The sequence below is a fragment of the Tamandua tetradactyla genome, chromosome 9 (genome assembly GCF_023851605.1).
Source record: "Tamandua tetradactyla isolate mTamTet1 chromosome 9, mTamTet1.pri, whole genome shotgun sequence".
NCBI lineage: Eukaryota > Metazoa > Chordata > Mammalia > Pilosa > Myrmecophagidae > Tamandua > Tamandua tetradactyla.
The window spans coordinates 106,486,219-106,505,966 of NC_135335.1; the positions used below are offsets into that span (position 1 = coordinate 106,486,219).

Genomic DNA, 19,748 nt, shown 5'->3' on the forward strand with positions numbered 1-19,748 from the left:
TCCGCTGTAGTACTAATGTGCTGACAATTGCAAACTGAAAACTTCGTCTGAGTTGCAATTTAAACACAAGCTTCTTGTGCCAAATTGGGTTTGGTATAGGCACATTGTTTTTTTTGTATTGCAGACTTTTTATGTCGTTCTTCTTCTTGGGAATAATGAACTTTTAAAGAAGTTCTAATTCTCATCAGTCTGACATAAGCTGAGTCAAGTAAAGGGTCTCAGAATTTAAAGAAAGTTGATGCCTTTATCAATGGCTTCTAAAGAAATCAACGATATCAGGCTGTGACCATTACAAGATTCTAGATGAATTCCCACTCTTTCAGTAAGTTATTTCAAGGTAGGGAGTCCATCTTGTTCATTGCTTTGTTCCCAGAATTTAGAATTATGCCCAGAATATAGAAGGCACCCAATATATAGCAATTATTACCTGCCTGACTCTCACTTATAAGCAGTATAAGAAATGCACAATAAAAATTAAATAAGTATAAACATGCTCTTAAGCATGTTTAAGTGAAACAAAAGTTCATAAATTAAGTTACCCAAACAGAGATTGCTTCTACAAATGAAGGAAATAAATCAGAAGGTAATTCGAAAGTATAGCCTCCCCTAGTTCCCTGATTACAGACACACCCATTGACAGACTTCCGGCATATGTTCACAATAAATACACATTTTTCATTTAAGGACTTATATTCCTGGTTTTACAATGCCCAGACTAGTAAGACATTTTCACTTAAACACATTGTCTGGCAGTTTATAAATGGGGACAAATTTCCCACATCCACTCCACCCTCCCCCCCCCCCCCCCCCATTATATAGGGAATACTATTCTGGCTAAATACTTTCTTGGAATTGTGTTATGAGACAGAGAAAGGTGATTCTTGCTTCTTTGAACATCGTTTCTTAAGGCCTCTTCTCTATTTTGCAGGTGAGTCAACTCACAGTGGCCCACAGCCCCTGCATTGCATCTACTCACTGCAGGCTCAGCCAACCTGGGTTCATGACAAAGTCTTGCAAAGGAAGGGCCCTAGACAAGAACTTCAGCTGCAAATATGGCATGCCACTCAGTCCTGGATCTAAGTGACTGCTGGCTCCTGCTGGCTCCTGCATTAGCGACTCTTCTTTCCTGCTCACCCATCACATGAGTTCTTCTTCCTGGACACAAGACCCTGCAGCAGACTTTCAAATGAGGAAAGTCTCACAGCACAATGATTTTTGCCCCTTCTAACTCTGGATCTCCTATGACCCAAGACACTTGAATCCAAGTCAAGTTGCACTATGCCCTTTGGATACTGTGTCTCTAATGACTCACGAGCCCAGCCTACAGGACAGGCTTGTTCCCCCAAGTCTCATCTACCACCAAACTTTCATTTTCTGCCAGGTTTTTATTCCTTTCCGTAACCCTGATGCTGAAGGGTTCCTAAGTCTCGGCATGGTATAATTTTTCTGTCTTGAGTTCATTTTCAGGGCACAGGGTATAATAATGACTAGTTGTTCAGAAAGTGCAGGAGTCAGGGTGGAGGGAGAGCATAGAAGTGTCTCTCAGCAATAAAACATATTCCCAAAGAACAATTTATTTGGTAAATTCTCACATCCAGTAAGGATTAAATTGAGATACTATTTTAGCATGCCCATTAAGATTCTTCTACATCATTTCTGCACAGAATTTCATTTTATGGAAAAGTTCCATGCTCCTTAGCATACCATATCACCTCATGCCAAGTAGTTTCATATTGAAAGAATTATAAAATGCAGTCATCAAAAATGTTTGGCACACCATGAGCTATGGATTATGTTTATATATTTTGAAAATCCTGCGCAAATCCCTCCTGAGGTTCTGTTTAAGATACAACCAGGGCCATGGTGAAGTTCCACAGCAAAACACATCAGCAGCTCTCAGAAGATCAGCACCTACCCTACAATGAAAATTAGTTATATAGTGCAAAAGAACAAAGAAGGCAGGCTACAGTATTTCTTTCTACAGGACAAAATTAAGGCCTCAGAAACGAAATGTCCAAACCTATTCTTGAGATTAAAATCAATTAAGAAGAGCAGCCCATAAAATACTAATGTAATGAGTCTGCATGCTGCCAGCTAAGTTGCAATCCCTGGTAGGCAGAGCCAAGTGAGAGCTATTTATGATTGTTCTTCTGGAATAATAGAAGGGGTGAGAGTGAGATGGATCTCTGAATCAGATCATGTTTGACTGAAGAGTGACAGAGGCATTTTCTTCAATTAATAGCCAGCTGTTTAATTTTAGCTAATGCCAGCCAGGGTTTCCTCATTAAGTGACACTGAAATAAATTATTCAGTACTCAGGACGGGCTGTGGTGAAATGAATTAATCTTTCCAAAATGGGGGGGAAAGAAAAGGGGGTAGGTGCTCACGTTATCTGAGTTTTGGGTACGTATTTTGGCAACCATTTTGAGGATATTGTGCTCATGCTAATTGATAAAATGTCCAGATGGATCATTTTAGGCTTAAATATTTGTTTGAATGGGCAAATTCCTAGAAGTGAGAAACTACACAGAGCAGAAATGGCCTAATCAAGGGCAAATTGGTTTATTTCACCTCCTAGTGAAATCTGCAGTCACACTCAATTCAGCTGATCAAGCAGTGAGTTTTGTTAAGAGCATCCATATGGGGGAATTTTTCAGCGGTTGGGGAACAGCAATGACATTAAAAAAAAAAATCCAGGATAGGTTTAGAAAGGTCAAATACCTGTTAGTACATTCAGAAGCAATCAGCAGGCCCAGCTGCAGGACCTTTTCCAGCTAGGTGCCTGTCACACAGCAGTCACACATCCCTGCGTGTCCTGGCTGTCCGGCCACATTCCTGACTGTCTGGATGGAAGCGTGCCCACCCACAAGCCAGACCTTTTCATCCCAGGAAAGTTTCCAAGGTTCCACGGCAGGCAAACTTCACTCACCCATCAATTCATGTAAACACCTCTTCTATGGAGATTTCATATACCAAAATCCACTTAAAAACATCTAACCAAAGCAAAGCAGGTTGGAGAAACAGAAGCAAGTGAGAATCTAGGCATGAAAGAACCAAGTATAAAAATCAGCTCTCTAGATCTGAGGAAGCAGCAGCATTTTGACCTGGGAATTCTTTGCTATCTGCTTGCTCCCCCTATTGTCAAACGGTAGCCCTGGAAATATAAACACACAGTTCTAAACAGTTGAAAGCCTGCGGCAGGAAAATGTCACATGCTAGCTTCACAACTGGGTCAGGCAGCCCATAAATCTTGCAGTGGTAGGAAGGGAGGTGCGGAAATAGACCTTCACGGTTCAGGACACAGCACCAAAGAAAACTGGGCACAAGGAACAGACAACTGGCAGCACATCTCTGGATTCTTTCATTCATCAAAGAAAGATTGCAGTGATTGAATTACCCGGTTGACGCTAGTTCTGCCCATGCCATAGGGCAGAAGTTACAAGACCGTCAAAGGCCCTGGTTGCTTTGAATTTGGGCAGAGTTGCTCATTGCTAGAGTTTGCCACCCAGAAATGAGGCCTAAACACAGAAGTGCTGGAAAAGGGGCTTCTCATCAAGCATGATAATGAGTACTCCCATTCTGGCATCTATTTTAGAGAAGGACTGGGGGGGGGGGGGAGTGAGGGGTGGGGACATGACAACAATTAACAAGGTTGCCAGGATTTGACACTTTAAATCTATCAGCAAGAGAGGAAAAAACCAATTTGGCCTTTGAGAATGATGACAAACGGTTTTTGCTGCTGGCAATCCAAGAAAGGAAGGACAAAACAGGAGACCCATTACTATTAGTAATATTCGGAGCAATAGAGATTGCTGCCACCACGAGGCACCCAATTCCATTAGCAGTTGGTTAATCTGGGAGATTCTGTTAACTGACAGGTATCACCACCCCTGGGAACTGGAGTGGAGCTGTTAGGAAGCTGAACTAGCAAGTGCTTTTTCGAATGTCTGATGTGGTGTCAATGTGTGCCAAAGGGTAACTCCCCCCAATGTCAGCAATTTAGAGGAATGATTTCTAGATATACGTATTAAATGACATTTCCCAGTACTTAGTTTATTTCTTTTAGCAAACTGATTCTTTTAACACAAAACTAGCTCTTTTTACATCACATCCAAATACATGGTTGGAATCAACTGATTAAAACGCTGTTTAAGAGCCTATTACTTTGTTTTGGCAAACTTTGTTATGGCACAGAAAGAGTTGCTATGTCCATTCCTGGGAAAAACGAAACATATAGATGTATTAGCAGATTTTCTTATTCAAACACGAATGTACGTATATAGTCTTACCTCTTTCAACCAGAGGCTGATGATCTAATTGAGAATATATCATTTTTTAAAATCATTTTTTGAGCTGCTCTTTATCGGTAAAAAAGGGTGATAGGACTGGAATCTGTTATTCAACTAGCATGTCAGATAAGTTATATATATGCTTGTCTTTAAACCTGACAAGCTTTCTGATGTTACTATCAAACTACTATATATATAAAGCAAAAGAAGCTCAGAGCTAAAGAGACACGGCAAAACATTTCTTCCTCCATGGTTTTCTTTGATCTCTCCATGTAGATGAAATATCTTAGTTTAAGGGATGCTCACAAGCCCTAGTTTTACCCTGTATTTTATCATCCCTTTTTTGATAGGCTTTTCGTTTGCCCATCTTCATTTTAAATTAGGGACTCCCTCAGGATGGGGACAGCATGTCATTCATCATTAGTGCCAGGAAAGTTGCTTGGCACTTGGTAACCAGAAACAGTGAGGAGTAAATGTAGCTGGTGAACAAGGGTGCTGGGTTTTTTAATCTGTCTGATTCCAGCACCTACCACGTAAACACTCGTGGAGTTTATCAGTGACATATGACAGTTACACTCTGAATCATTCATGACCAGGACACTTGCAAGAAATAATTGTCTGGAGAAGAGTTCTGTTCTCCAAATCATAGATAATGGAGAAATAAATATTCAGAGGAGAGTCAGGCTCAATAAAAGGAACAGGAATTTTTATTAAACCTATGAATGAACATTTACTTTGTTAAACAACGAGTTTCCTTTTCACCTGGTTTGTAGGGAAAATACTCTTAGCAGCAATTTTACTTCAAAGAATTATATTGAGTAAAACCTAAGTGCTCTCTGCATGAACAATTCAAGGTTCTCCTTACTGTACACATTCACAATATAAATATAATCCTGATGGCATTTCCTTTCACAGCATCAGTCATGTAAGAACACAAACCTTTGACGAACAAGAATTTTGATGAACAAAGTAAAAAGGTTTTAATTCCAGGGAAAAGATGATTCAGGCACCAACCCTGAGAAGGGATTTCCAATGTAATCATGCCAGGGAACGAACCACCCCTTTCTTATAGCAGCACCTTTTCCAAATGCTAATCCCCCTTTCTCCCACCCCAACTACAGCAACTAATGTTGATGTTAAAATATATTTAAACTAGAAAGATGATTAAAAAGCACAAAACAACTGTATGGCTAACCAAATAGACCCTGTTATACAGGTGGGCTCTGGCAAGGCAAGCTTATCCATTTAGCACAGGTGGCACCTGGTCAGGGAAAATTTTAGGAGTCCATTAAAAAGTTTTCAATTCTAGAGCAAGTATTATATGATCACATTTAAAAAATACTTACAAGAAAATTGGGGCCTAAACTAACTTAGATATCCATTTTACGTAGTTAAGATTTCTATTATGTTAATTGTAAAAATATTTGTATCCTCATATTTTCCCAAATCAGGAAAATATTCAGTAACCAGGTCATTATTATGGCAATGCAGAGATTTGTAAGAACTTTCTACTTTGGATTTAACACTGATCAAATGGTATCTAAGTTTGTGTTTAATACTTAGAATTTAAGAACTTTGCTAACTGAATATGTAGATATTTTCCTGGTTGCCTCAATTTTAAATTGGTTTATGAAACTTACTGTACAAACACAGGCTTTACAATGATTATGTGGATATTTTATTTAAATGTGCCTATGGTTAAGCGAACTAAAATATCCATTTCTGGTGGTTTTAACTGTATTGTTTTCTTAAATAAAAAAAAAAACTTAACAAAAAGAAAACAGGGGCCTAAATTGTAAGCTCTTATAGCAGTTACATTTAGTCCAGAGTGGTAATTGTTACTTCTGTATTTTGAGGGGCTGTTTTATTTATGTGTAACCTGGTATTTGGAGGTAAGAATGAAGCTGATTGAGTCAGGATTAAGGTGATTCAGAATACAGGGGTGCGGCAGACATTTGCTGTATTGTAAAATGTCACCTACTCTTTGGGATCGAAGGAAGAATGTCTTATTATGTCCAGAACCTAGGTTTTCTGTAAGCACATAATCTAACTCAACCTGTTGGGAATGATCATTTAAACAACCCAAAGACAGGGAGCACAGAATGAGAATAAGGGTCTTTAATCCTCTATAGCTTAATGTAATGCCTGGACATGTCCCAGAGAATATTAAGCAGATAATTAAAAAAAGTATTGGCAAAGTCCCTTGAAAGATGGGAGCAAAATTATGAAACTATTAAACTTTACCATCAGAAACCCTGGATACTGTGTCAAACATTAGGGACACCCAAACCAATAGGCCAAGCCCTTGATCTTGAGGCTTACTTTTGTGACGCTTATATATGCAATGAAGAAGCCTAGCCTACTCATAAGTGTAACTAAGAATTAACTCCATAGGACCACTTTTGTTGCTAAGATGTGGCCTCTCTCAAAGCCCAATTCTACAAGTGAAACAAATAATTTCTGCCCCCTATATGGGACATGACATCCAGGGATGAGAGCTTCCCTGAACTTGACCCTGGGGCACTGTGGGATCAACAATGCCATCCTGACCAAAAGGGGAAAAAGAAGTGTAACAAATAAGATATCAGTGGCTGAGAGTTCAAATGGAGTCAACAGACTACACAGGTGGTTGCTCTTATGTCTGCTTCAGTTAGACTTTACCAAACCCCAACCAAAACAATTTCTGTCAATCCTAAACAATACCTAGGGCATTATAAAAGATTCTACAGAAGTTCCATGCACTAGGGTAACTTTCCAAAACCTACAACCTGCAGATGGGTTCCTGGACCAGATAAGTTCTGAAATGCAGAGGGGCCAGCCCTTCTAGAATATCAACTAGTTCTGTCCCCCTATCCTATATTATTGACAACTCCTTCCAACACGAAAAAGTTAGAATGGGCATAACCCAAATATCCCCTAAAGACTGGGAGAACGATCAGAGTTGATGGTGGAGTCACACAGGGAAGTTTGGGTTTAACAAAGGAGTATGGGTGCTGAATCATTATACTGATATTTCTTTTAGCCTCCAGTACTTTAGGGCAGCTAGAAAAAAAAAAAACAAAATTGTGGCATTGTAACCCATACCAAACTCTGAAATCAGTTCTACAACTAATTGTTGTGATGTACTTTGAAATGTATTACTTTTATGTATATATGCTATTTAAAGAGAAGGAGGAGTATAACAGAGTAGATAAGATTCAAGAAATGAGTATGACTGCTGAATCATTATATTGATACTTTGGTTGGTGTTCAGTGTCTTGAACAGCTAGAAGAAAAAAAAAGTATCATGAAACTGTAACCCATATCAAACTTTAAAATCTGTTCTATAACTCTTTGTTAAAATGAACTTGAAAACTGATTCTTTTTTTGTATATATATTATATTTCAAAATTAAAAAAGCTTTAAGTTTTCAATTCTTTTAAAATGAGAATAAAAAGACTATAATATTTGTCTTTATATCAATGCAGTTGTAAATGATGATTTTTAATATATATATTTTTTTAATGTAGGAAAGGGCTCACAAGGAAAAAAATATGTAGGGATCATAAAAGTCATCATGTGGACCTGAATTTCGTTATTTTTGATCTTTATTCATTGATAATCTTTAGTCATTATTATCTGTTGGAATGCTGGGAGCATGTTAATGTTATGAGCCTTTTATTTCTCCTCTCCCACCAGAAAACCAATCCCTCAGAAAAGATTGAAAAGCCATAACAATTGGATTGGACTTGGACATGGAAAGGATTGCAGTAGGTATCATTTATAAAACCAATTCAACTGAGAGATGAGATGTAAAGCTTTCCTAAGTAAGTCTCCCTTTAAAACTATCTCACATTCTTTTTTACCTGGAAGGCAACAACTTAGAAATAATCACAATATCAGAAGAAAGAAGAAAAGATAACCTAGTAGAACACTGTACCTTAATAAAAACTTATTCACATTTCTTGATTTTTTTAAACACTGAATTTAACACATTTAATTGAATAATTCCTGAATCCAGTGGTGGTGTAGTCATACCAGACTACAGAAGTCTTGAATTAGTAAACTTAAACTGAGTTTGTACTCAATGAGTGAAAAGGGTAGCTTCAAAGCTACAAACAGGAATGTTTTTTCTCATATAGTATGTTAGAAACTTTAGACAACCTGGGCACTATTTTCATGCCAACTGAACCATATTTTGATTCCTTAACTGCTCTGCCTGTGAGCGAGTTCTGAGTTCATCCATTAACAGGATGCTGACTTACACCTGATATTACATGTTACATAATCTTACATATTACATATAAGCTCATATGTAAGTCTTATATGACTTACATATAATTCTGCCTCTAGATCTATTCTCTGGGCAGACTAGGAAAGAAATGATTAATTCCAAACACGTACAATTTTGGAGTCTTTGTTAAGAATTTGTTGGCATGGAAAGAGGCAAGAAGTAACAGCGAAAGGATCTGTAAACTTTATTTATCCATGAATCTCCGTCTGTTTTTTTTAATAGGAGAGGGAAGTGGTAGTATGTCCACAATCTAAATCTCAGTATTTAGAAATAGAAGATAAAAAATTAGAAAGTTTGTGGATTTCTAGCATATACCAGATAGTCTCTAGGTAACAAAACCACAAAAAGAGAATTAGAATATAGCATCTTGCATGTATAATAGATGATTAATGAAGTAAATGTTGTAGATAGGATTATATAACAACAAAATAAGTAGTCACAACAAGTAAATTTCTGCCTTTTACACTGCCAAAAGTTAGGCTCTTTTTATTCTTTTATCTCCTTTATTAATTATTAAGTTAAGAACAATGTCTTACATCATATAAGTAGACAAGTGGAGAGAATCTCCCACTGAAAATAAAGTCTTTTTTTTTATTCTTTCAACATACAATTTGCACACTTGGGCTATCAAATATGTGGTCTCTTAATCATAATGTATTATTATATTATATATTATAATATATAATATATATCATAATTAAGTAGAAGTTATTAAAAGAATTATATTCTGCCTCATTGCAATGAATTCTTTTTAATGTGACATCATTCTACTTACAGTGCAAATGCATGCTGGTCAAGAATCTTTTCTTTATTCTGATTATGGGACTCACATTTTCATTTGGAGGACCACCCAACAAAGCTTGGGAGCGACCCCCACCCCCATGCCTGCACTGCACCCAGCCCCGGATGGTCATAGCCATTGATTCAAATCTGGATAAACAACCCAACTTCAGCCATTTGGTGTCAGCCCTTTCTTTGTTGAGAAATGTATACTCTAATGCCCCTGGAATTACAACAGGCCGAATTATGCCTCACAGTGTCTTAGCTTTCTCTGTCACAACATAGGTAAATCCTGAGAAATACAGCAGAAGAGGGCAAGGCAGAGAGAAAGATGAGGCTGCATCCTTATCACATTCTGAGGGTCCCTCAAACAAGCCTTGTGCCCATAAAATCCAGGTATGCTCCTTGGATTTTCCAGTTTCAAGACACAGTAAATTCTTTCTCTTTGCTTAAAGTGGTTTTGATTTGGCTTCTAACACTTCAACTGACTGGGGAGAAATCCCTGGCTAATACACTATTTTACCACATGGATCACACGGTTGAGAAACATAATAGAACTTCTGAAATGATGCAAGTCCTCTATTGCTTACCTATCCTCTCTCTGCTGCTTTTCTATTAGATTGGCATTGCCTCAAGAAGAAAATCCAACTGTTTCTCATTGCAACATTGTTGAAAATTCACTCAACAAATGCTTACTGCACACCTAACTATGTGCCAGGCACCCTATACTGAAGATTTGTAATTGGGGGAAGGAAAAAAAACAAAAACAGACCATCTTCTGCTTCATAAAGTTTGCAAACTGGTGGGAGGGAGCTGACCATAAATAAATAAATAAATAAACTCTATAATAAATAAATAAAAAGAAAAATTAGGAGCGTACGTTGGAAAGTCACACGTGCTACAGAGAAAAATAGCACAAGAGAGAAACTAAGATATTGTGGAAACAGGATGCCTGGGTTTTGTTTTTTTGTTTCGTGTCATTGTCTTTTTAAGTAGATGCTCAGGGAAAGCTCATTAAGAAAGGGCTATTGGAGCAAAGAACTAAAGATAGTGAGTTTTCAGCTGAGGAAGAAATGAGTCCTGGAACAGATCAGAATGAGACGCAACTCGGTAGGGTGTGTGGCAGATTTTCGTCCCAGAAGTTTACTTAGTTACACAGAGGAGAAACTCCCATAGATACCCTACCAGATCCTTCTGCCACTGGCTCTCTGAGGGAACAGGAAAAACAAGAATATGAGTTAAGGACGGCTGTAAGTTCCTCGATCGTCATTATTTTCAGGGCAGGCTGCAGTGCAAGGCTGTGATGCAAATTACTGACTAATTTTATAAAGCACCTGGAGCTCCTCAGGGCGGAGGTACTATGTCAACACCAACATTAAACAAATAGCAGTAATCGGCCAAATCCTCCAATGGTGCAAAGCAAATAAAAATATGTTCCCTCTTGGAAGTTCATGACGTCTGACAGGCTTACCACTTAGCAACCTGGAATAAGTAAGAATGAGGAAAGACATTTGCAGAAAGCCACTTTTGCCATCACTGTACCTGGCCTCCAAACGACCCCTGTGAAACGCTGAGTATTTAACAACAAATTAAAACGGAATGTTTTTTTTGCCTCCTTTCTATTTCACTAACACAACAAGGTATTGAATAGCCACTTAAAATAGTGTTCATTTTCAGGGCACTTTTACTATTAATCAGAAATCAAAGTAGGATAATATTTATTAGATAGTAAAAGCAAAGCTGTTTTCCATCAATTTCTGAAGCACATAAAGTCTCCACTTAGCAAAAAAGACTTTGTTTTTTAAACATCGCATCTACTATAGTTTCTCAATGTGAGTTTTGATCAATATAAACTTACCAAAAACAAGAATGGTATTTTTCAAGGGTCCAAATTGTAGATGGAATATAAAATGGAAATAACATATTTACAAGATTTCTTTCTGTTTATGGAGATGTATACCTAATTTTAACACAACTCTACTCACCAGACCCCATCCTAGACCAAAAAAGGCATTCATAAGAGAGAAAGCAAAATAGGACAGTTAATAAACAAACAGGAGGATTTGAATTTTAACTAAAACAAGGAATAGTTCAGGACAAACCTTGTTTTACTCTATTAACTTCAAAGTTCAATGAAAAAAAATGACATGAACCATTCACTCAGGGTTATTAACTTTCACTGCTCTTGGAATTATGAGATATTTTTGCTGAAAGAGATTTCAGGTTTAATCTAGAATGGGTCCTCTATTTCAGAGATGAAGAGTCTAAGTCTCAGAGAGGTCACTTAGCTAGGAGAATAAAACTCAGTTATAATCCCTACTGTCAGTATTTGGGGACAGCCTTCCTGATAGTTTCCTATGAATTACTATATAAATATTTCTAATTTTTTTAAAAAAATGGGCTGTTTTTATGAATTGTTTATTACTTTTTTCATTTACAGATCATGCATATCTGCCAGGACAGAAATTATTCTTGTACATCAGTATTCCATCATATGGATTTACATTGATATATTTTAATACCTACTGATGGATATTTGGTTTGTTTTCAACTTTTCACCATAATAAAGAATGATGTTTCATACATATTCTTAATTGTTTACTTTGGATAAATTCCTAGAAGTGGAAATGTTGGTTCACAGAGTACAAACCTCTTTTTAAGACTTTGGCACTTATTAAATAATGATAATAGTAACAATGACAGCAACAGCCTAGAAAGGCTATTCAAGTTTTCACTAACTCTCAGTGGATCAGAATGCCCTAATTTGAGTCGATACTTGGTGTTATTCAGTTTAGTTTTTTAATCTTTTTAATAATTTGGTTGAGGAAAAATGTTGACCCATTGTTCTTTGATTTGCATTTCTTTAAGGTTGTGCTTTTATTCATGTTACTGGAAAATTATTTGGTTTTTTTTCTAATGAATGGATTATTGATTTTATGCAAGATGTTCATCTTTTTTGTATTGATTTGCAAAGTTTGTTACTACATGAAAGTAAATGCATCCTCAGTAATGTTGGAAATTATATTCCCTTGTTTATTCTTATTTACTTTTACAATTTATTTATGGTGGTTCTGATGTGCAGAAATATTTTATTTTTATGTATATGTATCTATCAAACATTTCCTTTATGCTCTTTAGCCCTAGCTATATAATCAGAAATAACTTTCTCACTTTGAAATTACATAAATGCTCACCTACATCTTATTTTAGTAATTTTAGTTAAATTACTTAAGCTGTTACATTAATAAAATGATATATGGTGATAAGATATTTTCATTCTATTTTAATATAAACTGCATTCAACATATATTTCTATGTAAGATGAAAGGAGGGAATCTAAGTTTATGTTAGTTTCCCAAATGATTAGCTGTTGCCTCAATAAATATTTTTTTCTTTTTTTTGGCATGTGCAGACTCTGGGAATCGAAGGGCTCCCACTTGCCAGGTGAGAATTCTACCACTGAGCTACCCTTGCTCTATCCCATTGCCTCAATACTACTTATTGCATAATTTTAGCTTTCTATAAATGAATAAAATGCTACATTAATCACCTATTATGCGTGTATATATCAGTCAGTCTATATCTATTTAGCTAGATATCTATCTACCTAAGTAATGTCTTATTTGACATGTATATTCTTTCCAAATGACTTCTATTCTTAGGCTGAACAACTGCTTCAGTTTATATTACATCATACTGACTGAAAGGGCAAATGACAGCCCCCCCCTTCATCCATTGCGTTTCCTTTCAAGCTTTTCTTGGCTTCCTCATGTATTTATTCTTATAACATTTAAACAAAATCAAAAACAAAATCTGAGTGGTTTTGCCTGAAGCTTAACCAAATGAGGAGATTGTTAAGAATTGACATTTTTATTATATTAAATAGGTTTTCCCATGACAGAGCAAATAACCATAAGGTTTGGAAACAGTCTGCTTAGCTTCAAATCCAAGCTTCAGCTCTTAAAAGTTCTATGACATCAGGCACACTGCTTAACACCTCTGAACCCTAGTCACATTTGTAAAATTGTGATAAAAGTAGCTAATTCATTGGATTCTATAAAATTAATAATATGCATGGTGCAAGGCATTTAAGTGCTTCATGAGTGAAGTCTCTAAGCTTTCTTCCTAGTTAAGAGTTGTTGTTCTCTTTATTTAAAGAAAAGTTCAGATTTCTTATTATTTTCATTTATGGGTAGATTATGTTTCTGTGATTAGAATCTTGTGCTATTTGGAAAGGTATTTTATTATTTTATTCAATAATAAATTCTGATTTTAATTATTTATAGAAAAGCAAACAATTTCCTTATTCATATGTATTTAACCACCTTGAACGTTCACATTAATTCTAATGAAATTTTCAAATAATTTTTCTGCCTAGAGCAGATACATATGCAAAGAGATATAAGGTCACTTTCCAGTTTATATTTTATTTTTAAAGTAATTGTATTTACTAGAATGTCCCAAACAACATTACGCAAAATGATAGTGCTTATAATAAAGTTGTCTTTCATAGAAATGACTCACTTAAAAATCTGTTTGGCTGTTGAGACAGAAACCATCTTCTTCTTGCTGCATCATATTTTTTTCTTAATAATTAATGGATATTAAATTTTTATCAAATGCAACTCTGGAATCTGCTATTACAACTATTGTCCCATATTCTGACCTCTTAACATGACAGATTCTATGAGCAGTTTCCCTCACCAAAAAACATGTGTGCATTTATGGAATTGACCTTATTTGACATCTAGCATGAGTCTTTAAATAGAGAGCAGTATTTTTATTTAGGATTTTATCTCTTTATTTAATGGTAAACTTGGTTCTGATTTTTGCTATTACAATTAGGTCTGCTTCATATAATGAATAGTAAAGTTGATTTACTTTTCATAAACTTAAGAAAATAAAATTAAAAACACTGCATCTTTTTCTTCTCTTAAAGCTCATAAATATGCCTAAGAAATTCTCTGGGTCTGGTGGTTTTTTTATTTTTTTTTTTGGCATGGGCAGACTTCGGGAATCGAACCCAGGACTCCGGCATGGCAGGCAAGGACGCTACCACTGAGTCACATGACGCCACCTGGCCTGATCTAGGACTGTGCCTCTCAAGCAGCAGCATGCAAAGAATGACAGAAAAATGGCAGAAGTGGAATCAAGGCCAATGATGCGGAAAGAAGTAACCTCATTTTTGCATTGAAATAAACATGGAAAATCTAGGTATCAGAATATAGGTATTTTGAGGATAAAACTAAAGGTAACAGTGAAATTTTACGTTTCAGACTATACCCTCAGATCCCAGGCACACATGTTTAATTGTTTTTGGCATTAGATGAAAAGTTCCAATGGAAGATTGGAAAAGCTCGCATATGTCTGCTGGGTGAGTTCCATTAGAGCTCTGAGCTCAGGGGAATTAGAGGAATTAATTCCTTTTCAGGGGAATTAAAGGAATTATGAGGCCTGCACTTATACCAAATGGAGAACGTTGTGGACCCGTGGTGTGTGCCATGCCCAATCTCAGAAGGAGTATAAAAAACACATGGCTTTTACACAGATCTAAGCTACACCGAATAGGTAAGAAAAATCAATGAACGGTGTGGAGACTTGTATTGCAAGGTATTGACTCTTTTTTTATTTTCCCCAAAAATACAGCCTTGAGTGAAAAGAGAAAGAGCATAAGCCAGAGGGACATCCACGAAAATCAAACCAAGGCTCTATGCTTTGTGCTCATGAGACCATGCTTAACCTCAGTTACCTCATCTATTAAATGAGTCCATTAACAAAAAATGTACATGAAGTTCCTAAAATGGTGCCTTTTCACTCTTCATCTTATGAGACTATTTAATGGTATAATAGCTTTTAAAGAATGACATTCATTGGGAAAAATGTGAATATATGTGCCTATTGTGCTATATGTGATCAGTTTTAAAATTAAACAAAAGTTAATATAATCCCCATAATTCTTATACTATATAATAAAATAATCCTTAAACAATTCATATGCACTATCTTATGGGCCCAGGTTATTTTGGACCACAGATGCGTCATTACAATGATTCATTAAAATGGTATTCAAAAGAGATGATTTCACTTATTCTATGAACTCTGTCTAAAGAAATGAATGTGAAAAGCTTTAAATGCTTTTGAGAACCTCCATCCTCATAACTTCAAAGCACCTAAGCCTCCAGTGGCCACTCATGGACATGTGCTGGAGATAATATACTTTGAACAATGGTACTTGTTCTACCTGGAACTTCCTGGTGTGAGAACATTTTATAAAGTCATTCTTCAGTCTTTCTAACATGAAAGGTCAACTGTACGTGCTATCTCATGATCATGTGTCCACGATATTGACTGCTTCTTTTAAAATGTATTTTTGAAAATTTATGATTGGGAAGGGCAAATGAAAGTGAAACTTCTTAGTGTTATATTGAAAATTTGCCAAGTTGCTTTGATAAGCCTTCAAGAATGGTTTTTGTTTCCTCTTGTTTTCTGGAATCCTATCATTTGTGGATCGATCATTTTTCTTTAAGGGCTAAGCACATTTACAGAATTTCCCTTTCTCTATCCAAAACGTATAGGAAAAATTTACATATAAATGAAGAAACACCCCACCCTTTTTTAAAAAAATCAGTTTCTTAAATAAGGTCCTATGAGTTGTTGCTATTTTAAGTCTTTAATAGATTAAAGGTTAAAAGGATGGATTATTATTCGAAAGGATTTCCACAGTGCAAAGGTAGCCTTGCTTTTTTAGACAGTGTTTTTAAATATTTGGTTTAGGATATGAAAGCAGAGGCCTTGGCAGTGGATAGCCTAAAGAAATGTAAAATTTAATAAACCTATGAAGACCAGTCCCAGATGTGGTTTATGAGTAACTACATTTTAAAACAGCCTAGTATATAAAGTAGAATTATACTAGAAATCAGAATTCTATTCCTAGTGAACTTTAAGTAAATTTACAGTTTCTGTAAAATGTTTTTTGAGCATCTACTCTATGAAATACCCATTTTAGGTTCAATAGGATGTAGAAAGAGGTAAGAAAAAAATAATGCCCTGAAGAATATGCACCATCAAATTGATTGATCTTTCGTGATGTCAAAATAAATGAGATCTGGCTCAAGGAGGGAGGATGGCACTGTCAAAAAGAATTCCCAAGCAAGATGGGGAGGAGGCGGGCTAGTTAGGGAAGATGGTCCAAGAAGATGAAGCAGGCTGTGCAAAGACGAGGAAGAATAAAGGGCAAGCAGACAACAATAAGTCCATTGTTCCTGGAGAGAGATTTCTGAGATACAGAAAATAGCAAGAAAGGATGCTGGAGAGGAGGCAGGCACTGTTACCAGTAGCCTTATCAGGATTTTTGTTTTATTTTCAACAGGAGAGGTCACCAGATGATCTTAAGCAAGGTATGATAATGCTATGGTCCTCTCTTACCAAATATGGCAGACATTTCAACTGTTTACTAATTTCCAGTCTTCTTTATGCTCAGACCCTATAAGAGAATTTCACTTCCCTGCCTTCTTGAAGTTACAATTACCTTGCATTGACAAATAAAATATGATTCATTTGGGGGATGCAAAAGCATTTAATTGCTACTACTTGGCTCTAACATTCTTAGGTCGTCGGGACTGAGTACGCCTGCAGTTTATATGGAGGGACAGCTCTAAGCGAATGGCATGGTGGCTGCTGCCCTACAAGGTCACTGGAATCAGTCCATTATTGCCATATATAGACTCTCTTATCCTGGCTCAAACATTTACCCTGATGACAGGGGATATTTTTATAATTAATAAGCTAATACATCTACTTTATTTTGTTCAATGGAAACAAGTTAAGTATGATCTTCTTAGAACTCTAGGTTTCTTTCCCTGGTAAATCAAACCACCTTCCCAGATTTTGGAAACTGTACTTACTAGAGCTTTTATTTATCTGTTTCCTAATGATCTTTTATTCTTTTTTTTTTTTAACTTTTGGAAACTTGAAAAATTCAGAGTACAAAGAGGAGGGTACGTGTTTATTTTAATAGTTATTTGAAAAAAAGAAAAACATAGGTAATAGGGTATCAGTATTACAATATTTTAAAATAAAAGATTAAATCCTAAAAGTAAATACTGTACTGTTTGCATGCATGCGTTCTTGGCACTTGATGACTGCTGTTTGCTTAATTCACAGTTCAGTTCCTTGCACCTGTTTGACTCTACTCCTTGATTATGCAAAGGAAGCCAGAATTATTTTTTCTAAGAGTTGCATCTAAATTACTCCTTAAAGTGAGAAATTCATTAGTAGGGACTTCTTTGGACATGCTTTTCAACCTCTTGTCCCATCAAGAATTTAGTATTACTATCACAAAAGGGAAATTGCTTATGCTTATAAAACCAGATTATTTAGTAATCTAAAATTTTAAATGGATTAGGTTTCAGGAGAGGAATCTACCATGTCCATATGTTATACAAATAAGATATTTAAAACGATGGCAGTGAAGGAAATGCTTCCTGAAATGACTAAGTGCAAATTTGCCTGTAAAATCAGAATGCCTTGGCTGGTCCTTTGAGATATGGTCAGAATGATCTCTTTGGTAAGAACAAAACCCTTTCAAATTGCATGAAAATTAGAAAACTAATGAAGATGTTAGGGATGGAAATTTATTTCCAAATTAACCACCAGGAAGGAAATAATTAGAATAGCAGGTATTTTTTCAAAAGCTTATTTTTACTCGGTTCCTCACTCCCAAATATTTCAAATGAGTGCACTGTGAAATAAAATGGATTTATCTAATTAGGTTTGAATCCTCATTTAGAGTTTTTTTTTAATAACATTTATTTAAGCAAAGCAGAAACTTAATATGAAATTGAGGTGTTGGTAGCCAAGATCTTAGTTAATATTTTCTGTGAGAGAAACAAAACCTATTTTTCACCTTGTTCATATGAAAACTTTATCTCAGCAGAGACTAAATCCTCAGGATAATAAGGCACTTTATTGTGGGATTATTTTACACATGGCTTAATCATTTGCTAAAATCAGAGATAGTGGTTAACCCAGAGACTCTTTCTCACTTCATTTTCCGTCATGTTTGCTATTGATAAATATGAAAATGCACATGATTTGGCTGGCAAATTTGGAGAAAGGAGCTCACAGCTTGCTGACTGCAAACTGTTACCCGAGAGCTCCAAGCTTGCACATGCCTCCGGGCCTTGCCAGGTTACTAAGGAAATGGTTGGGTGGAGAGGCAACAGGTGTCAGACCTGCTGCTGATCTGATGATCTCAGCAGGCCTGAGGACAGAAGAAAAGGGCGACCACGTGAAGTGCTCATGGCAACCCCAGGAGAATCTCAGTCTCATAGAAATTAGAGCTGAGAGAGGTTTCACAAGCTTTCAGTTACCCAGGGTTGGAGGAGCAGGACTCATTGACAGAGAGAAAAAGAAAACCCACACTAGTTAAAAGAACTTTCAAACACGACCGTAATCTCTTGTGGCTACAGCAGTCGATGGAAAATGCCTTCAAACAGTCTCAAACTCAACCGAGACTTGGTGGCACTGGCTGGGTACAAAGGACTCTATAGGTTGTGAGGGCATTGTAAGGAGTGACATCTACTGAGTGGTTGTATGTGTCAGGCATGGCTCTGAGTGCTTTTTGGAGATGAACCCATTTAAGCTTCCTAACCCTGAGGCAGATATTATTATTTAGCCCATTTTTACAGAAATGAAGGTGCAGAGAATTGAAGAAACTTGTCCAAGGTGATAGAGTCAATACACAGGAGAGACAGAAGAGTCAGAATATAAGCCAGGAAAGCCAGCCTCCAGAGTCCACACTCAAACACCAAGTATGACCATTCTTCAGAGAGAGAAAATTGCAAAACAGAAACCTCCCAATCTTCATTTCTGTTTAGGTTTGCTAAAGCTGCCAGAATGCAATATACTAGAAATGGGTTGGCTTTTACAATGGGAATTAGTTTATAAATTCACGGTTCTAGGGTACATGGGTGGTTCAGTGGTAGAATGTTCGCCTTCCATGTGGGAGACCCAGGTTCGATTCCTGGACCATGCACTCCCTCCCCCCCAAAAAATTACAGTTCTAAGGCGATGATAATATCCCAATTAAGGCATCAACTGGATGATACCTTCTTGGAAGAAACAATGATGGCATCTGGAGTTTCTCTGTCACATGGGAAGGCACACGGCTGGACTTCTCTCTTGGGTTCCTTTGCTAGATAGATAGCAAGGCACATGGCTGGTGTCTGCTGATTCTTCTCTCCAGGGTCTCACTGCTCTAAACTTCTGATTCCACTGGCTTTCTCTCTGTGCACCTGTGGGTTCTTTCTTAATATCTCCAGGGTGTTTCTCTCTCTACATCCTTCTCTTGGTTTCATCTATTTTCATTCTCTTCTCAGCTCTTTCTACCTTTTATCCTCTCATAA

General features: G+C 36.6%; 1 protein-coding gene across 20 annotated transcripts in view; it reads right to left on the bottom strand.

Annotated features, from left to right (window-relative positions):
- The window catches only part of PDE4D (phosphodiesterase 4D), a 1,724,553-nt gene that overhangs the window by 603,593 nt on the left and 1,101,212 nt on the right, over positions 1-19,748 (bottom strand). The window contains exon 1 of one of the 20 annotated variants that reach the window (XM_077117231.1): positions 2,930-3,591. The exons of the other annotated variants lie outside the window; for them this stretch is intronic. The gene's annotated coding sequence lies outside the window, so the exon portion shown is untranslated. Of the gene's footprint in view, positions 1-2,929; positions 3,592-19,748 lie in introns of those variants that run through there. 20 annotated transcript variants of the gene reach the window in all.